Genomic DNA, 5,799 nt, shown 5'->3' with positions numbered 1-5,799 from the left:
TTTTTAAGATTTTATTTACTTATTTGACAGAGAGAGAGATTACAAGTAGGTGGTGGGGGGGGCTGCCTCCTGGCGAGCAGGGACCCTTTGATGCAGGGCTCCATCCCAGGACCCTGAGATCATGACTTGAGCTGAAGGCAGAGCTTTAACCCACTGAGCCACCCAGGCGCCCCCAGATAGGTTCTTGAAGGAAGGCTCACCTCCTGCCCCCCTCCTGGGCAAGCAGTGAGACAGGAGCAAAGCATGCGGGTCCTCAGTTTGGCAGGGTGCCAGGCTGGCCTGGGTGGCAGCGACTCCCAGGCTGAATGGTTGGTTGCCCTGTCCCTGGCCTTTGTCCGATGCTGAAGCGTCTCCTCTTTCCTGGGCCGTCTGCCTTCCTTTGTTGGCTTAGGGGGTCAGGACCCACAGCCACCTGCATTATTAGTGATCATGGGGAAGGCTGGAGCCCCCCCCGGGGGGGGGGTTGACTGCGACTGTAGGCCATGCCAGAGCGGAACCGGTGTGGGCACTGCCAAGGGCTCAGCATTCCAGGGGCTGCCAGATCTCCCGGGAGGGGACAGAGACGCCTGGAAGCCCCTCTTCACTGAACCCGCCATGGGCGGGAGCAAGGGCAAAGAGCCCCAGCGCCCGGGCGGACCAGAGAAGCAGGTCTCCGGGGAAGAGGAGTCAGGGTCGGCCAGCGCAGAGGGCGCGCCCTGCCGGGAAGGCCGGCAGGGTCGCCTTAAGGCCCACAAGGCCAGACCAGTCTTGGAGCCCGCCACTTCGGTAAGCCACGGGACCCCTGGTGGCCGCCGGAAGTCCACCGCAGAGGGGACCGGCAGCTGCAAAGGGCCAGTGGCTGGGCCGCCACCAGAGCCCCAGGGGAGACCAGGCAGCGCGCGGCATGGGGACCCTGGTCTCCGCACCGGGACAAGAAAAAGACTATCCCCGGAGAAGGGAGGATACGGGAGCTCTGCCGCCGCAGGAAGAGAGGAAAGAGGCAGAGAGCCCTGGCTCAGCATGGCTGCCGAGAGACCCGGAGCCTCGATGTGGACCCCTCCTCGGGTGGAGATGGGAGCAGCTCTTGCCTGGACAGCGAAGCCGGCGAGGCCCAGGAAAGCGACAGCCAGAGCGGTGGGGCCCCGGGGCCGTGGCCGAAGCCAGAGGAAACGGACACGGGCTCTGGAGACCCCCAGACTGGGTCAGAGCCAGCGCTGGAACCCGGCGAGCGCCCCAGCAGCGACGGTCGGAGCAGCGACGGCGGGGACAGCGCCGAGCCCCGGAGCCGGTAAGGGTCGTCAGGGGTGGGACCCCGGGGAGAGAGCGCGGATTCCGGGACAGGCACGGAGTCGAGCCTGCAAGGGGCCGGGCCTGGAGGGGGCCCACGGGCAGCCCCGGGAGCGGCGAGCCGAGCCCCTGAGGTCAAAGAGACTGAGCCGGGCAAAAAAGCCAAGGCCTCCAGCCCCCACGAGGACAGTCGCACGTGCGTCCCCCGGAGCTCGCGGGCTTCTCAGGACCCCAGGCCGGCCTGGGACGCAAGGGACAGTGAGTTGCGGCCGGAGGCTGAGCCGCAAAGCGCCGAGCCTGGAAGAGCCAAGGCCTCGGGCGCTAGGGCTCGGCGCCGCCAGGTCGGAAAGGCGGTGGGAAAGGTGCAAGTGGCGGCGGGCGAGAGCGAATCCGGGGTGGGCGGGGGAGACAGGCCCGGACACCCAGCGTCGCTGGCCGCGCTTGTGGCGCTCCGCAGGCTCCGCGCGAAAACCCCGCCAGGCCCAGCTCCCCAGGCCGCGGCTCCGGCTCCTCGCCGCACCGGCCTTACGGAGAGGCTCCGGCGCGTAGTGCGCGCCCTGGGTCTCCTGCGCAGGCTGCGGCTGCGACGGCCGACTGGCGAGGGCCGGGGGACGGGGCCGCCGGCGTGCGAGGGGCGGGGGGCGGGGCCGCGGGCGGGCGGGGGGCGGGGCCGCGGGCCGGGGCTGCGGCGGCGTCTAGTGCTGCGCCTGGCCGGCGTAGCGGGACTGGGGGGACGGTCCAGGGCTCCCCCTAGCGGCGACTCGAGCTCCCCACAGTGGAAGAGCTCAGCTCCCGAAGATCCTTCTGAGGATGAGGACTGGACTCTGGATCCCAAGTTCGCGGTCGTGTTCCCCAGGATCCACAGGACTGGGAGGGCGTCGAGCACTCGGAGCTCAGACGAAGGGTCCACGGACGCCCCGACCGGGGAGGGGCACGTTCGGCCTTGTGCAGAAGCTTCGGGGGAAAGTGAGGGGCGCGGGGCGAGTGGAGAAAGTGTAGATGGGCCCCGCCGAGGCTCTCTCCTCGGCCGTGCTCCCCGCCAGGAGCCCCCACTCGACGAGAGCGCCTCCAGCAGCGAAGCGGAGCCCGAGACCTTGGGGGCTCAGGCTCCCGTCCACTGGGCTCAGATCTCCGAACCCCGCGAGGACCCTGGGCTTGGCATTGACGCGCTGCTGCCCCGACTCACCTTGGAGTCCCGCCTGCCATGGGAGAGAAGCCCGAGCCCCCACAGGTCCCCGCGGGAGCGGTGGGAGCCAGAGGATGAGACCGAGGAGGCGCTGGTGAGGGACCTGGAGCTGAGCCTGGGGCCGGGCCTGGAGGCACCACCCTTCCTGGCCGCTGACAGCAGGAACCTTGGGATAGGCCTGGAAGACACGGAGGACCTGTCTCGGCTGCGGTGAGCGGGGCCAGTTCCAAATCTGTCGTGTCTGGGTCCCACACTTCTCATATCCCTTATAAATTGTACCTTTAGAAGGGACTGTGCTTTTTACCAAAGGTCTGGCTGGAAGAGACAGGGGAGGGGTGAAAAGCAGGTGCCCCCGCCTGGGACTTGCTTCTCTGACTGGCACAAAGCTTCCCTCTGGTCAGTTACCCATAGAGTGCCTAACTCACTTAGCAGCCGGGCCCTGCGTTACGGTCAGGGCCCACAGAGGGGGCCTGACCTGCCCAAAGGATCTCTGTAGCCAGTGGCCGCGCTAACCCAGGCCCTCCTTCTGCCCCCAATTCCCTGCTCCGCTGTCCTGCCGTCGCCACAGACCAGTGTGTGACAGCTCTGTACTGCTGTGCCTTAAGAAGAGATTTCATCTGGGCCGAATCTACGTATGGGGGTACCTGGGGAGGGTTGGGGGGCTGGAGTCCCTGTCCTCTGGGATCAGAGGGCCCTCTGGCACTTCTAGAACTTCTTCCTTCTCCTCTGTGGGCTGGGTGCTTGAAACCTCACTGGGGACCTGCAGAGTGGGTGGGGGCTGGGGGCCGGGCTGGGGAGCACCGGAGCCCCACTCCATCCGTACCCCTGCTTCCTTCATGTTCTGACGAGAGCATCTGCTTCTTCCCCCAGACCTTTGGAGGGCCTCTTCTGCTCTCTCTGAACCCCCACAGGCCCCTGCCTCTCTTCTCAGCTGAGGTCCTGGCAAGCTACCACCCCAAGAGGGCCCTTAACACCACCCCGTACGTGAATTTGCCCCACCAACCCTGTGCTCACCACCCCGTCCACCCCAGGCGGCTGAGCCCCAACATGTCCCACTGCTGAGATCCTGGGGACTGAGGGACCTTCTACACCTAGAGGGCCCAGATGCCGGTCTCTGACAACCTTCTCATTCGCTTCCTTTTCTCCTCCCTCAGACACATCTTGGCCATCGCCGCATCAGCCTGCGATCACCTGTCTCGGAGCTCTGGGCAGGGAACATGCATTCTCCTCGGGTGAGTGATGGTGCCCCGCAGAACACACAGGCCGCTCTGAGAGCTGGGAGGCAGGGGACACGGGGTCCACATTTGAAGCTGCAGGTCTGGTCCACTGCTGGGCAGCTCTGCTGGGCTTCGTAAGGGCTGTGGTCCTGGCTAAAGTCATCCACGTGTCCCTTGAATGTGGCATCTTGGAGACTTCTTTCTCCTTGGTATCCATGCCCTGGGTCTGTCTCTTCACATTTCCGGGGTGCGGGGGTGGGCGTGTATCACTTCCGGGTGGGCATACCCCACTTCCTGGGCTCCATGGGGGGTCCTCTGTGCCCCTTCCTGGAGACCCTGTCAGCCCCTCCTGCCTGCAGTGGGCACAGCGGCTCAGGGAAGACAGAAGCTGCCAGAAAGATTGTGCAGTTCCTGGGCGCCTGGGTGGCTCAGTGGGTTAAGCCGCTGCCTTCGGCTCAGGTCATGATCTCAGGGTCCTGGGATCGAGGCCCGCATCGGGCTCTCTGCTCAGCGGGGAGCCTGCTTCCCTCTCTCTCTCTCTCTGCCTGCCTCTCCGTCTGCTTGTGATCTCTCTCTGTCAAATAAATAAATAAAATCTTTAAAAAAAAAAAAAAAAAGATTGTGCAGTTCCTAAGCAGCCTGGAGCAGGAGCAGACAAGGGACCGAAGATGTCACGTGAGGAGCAGCTGGCCTTTTTCCAGGGATCCAAGAGGGACCGTCCTTCTCCTTTGGGCCAGGAGGGTGGTCTCTGGGCCTCTGGCTTCTTCTTAGGGGCAGCCCCAGGCATCGCCTACCGTGGGGCAGGGCGAGGTGGGGTGGGACTCCCCTCTCCATGGAGGAGCATAACCCCCAGGCACAAAGTGTCCTCGGCTTGGATGGCCGATCAGTGGGTGCCACCGCCATCCCCGGGGTCCTCAAATACATCTCCCCCACATAGCTGGATGGTGTCCTGCCCATGCTCAGCAGCTTCGGCCACGCCAAGACAGTCCTCAATGCTAACGCCAGCCGCTTCGGCCAGGTCTTCTGCCTCTGCGTGCAGCAGTGAGTGGCAGGGGTCCTGGAGGGCACGGGGCCGGGGACGGCACTCATGATCGGTTCCCTTTACTGGGAACTGAGGTGCTGCCCTTGGGTTGAGCCCCTAGTGTGTCCCATTCTGAGCAGGTCCCCTAGGTTGCATGCATCCTGGACACTAACCCCCCTCACTGTCCTGTGCCCACAGTGGGGTCATCGTGGGAGCCTCTGTGTCCCATTATCTGCTCGAGACCTCAAGGGTGGTGTTTCAGGTAAGATCCATCCCTACGGCTCCCCTCTCCGTGGCTCCCAGCATGGGAAAGAGGGAGGGACCGCTGTAAGGGGTTGTGGTCACTCAGCACCCCCAACCCTGCCTTTTCCAGGATTTGTCCTTGCTTCCCCTGAGGCACAGGACCGGACCACTGCTCCCCCTAAGCCGGTCCTTCTCTCCCAAGGCCCAGGCTGAGCGGAGCTTCCATGTTTTTTACGAGCTGCTGGCGGGGCTGGACCCTGTAGAACGGGAGCAGCTCTCCCTGCAGGGGCCAGAGACCTACTCCTACCTCAACCAGGTGGGGGCAGGCCCACTGGGCACTGGGTGACCGGGCTTGCCCAGGGAAAGGTCTTGGCGTGGGGGGGGGAGGGGCGTGCTAAGGAGCGGCCAGCATAGAGGGGAGCCCTGGGCGGCCGGGCCCTGTCCCCTCACCCCTGCTGCGATCTGCAGGGCCAGGCCTGCTGTCTCCAGGGCAAGGATGATGCTCAGGACTTCGAAGGACTGCGGAAGGCCCTGCAGGTCCTGTGCCCCGAGGAGGTGACCGCCGCCTGGGCTGTGCTGGCCGCCGTCCTGCACCTGGGCAATATTTGCTTCTCGTCTTCAGAGGTGGGCTCCAGCTGTGGCCGGTGTGGACGCTGGATCCTAACTGGACGTTAGGAACTGGATTGTATACTCAGGGCAGCAAGGATAGCAAACACCCGTAGGTAGATCACAAAGCCCCGGGCTGCCCCAGGGCCGCTGGAGAGCGGGCAGATGCTGTAGGTGAGCTAACAGGCCGGGATCGTCTGTGCCGCCCCCAAGAGGCAGACCTGCGCTAACGGAGCAGCTCGTGTGTACCCTGCACCGTG

General features: G+C 64.8%; 1 pseudogene; it reads left to right on the top strand.

Annotated features, from left to right (window-relative positions):
* Window positions 1-397: 397 nt before the first annotated feature.
* On the top strand, window positions 398-5,715 carry LOC125086916 (collagen alpha-1(I) chain-like; annotated as a pseudogene).
* The last annotated feature ends 84 nt before the right edge of the window (window positions 5,716-5,799 follow it).

This window comes from Lutra lutra, chromosome 16, assembly GCF_902655055.1.
Source record: "Lutra lutra chromosome 16, mLutLut1.2, whole genome shotgun sequence".
Lineage (NCBI taxonomy): Eukaryota > Metazoa > Chordata > Mammalia > Carnivora > Mustelidae > Lutra > Lutra lutra.
The sequence above is the reverse complement of the archived record's forward strand: the minus strand, read 5'-3'. Positions and strand labels throughout refer to the sequence as shown.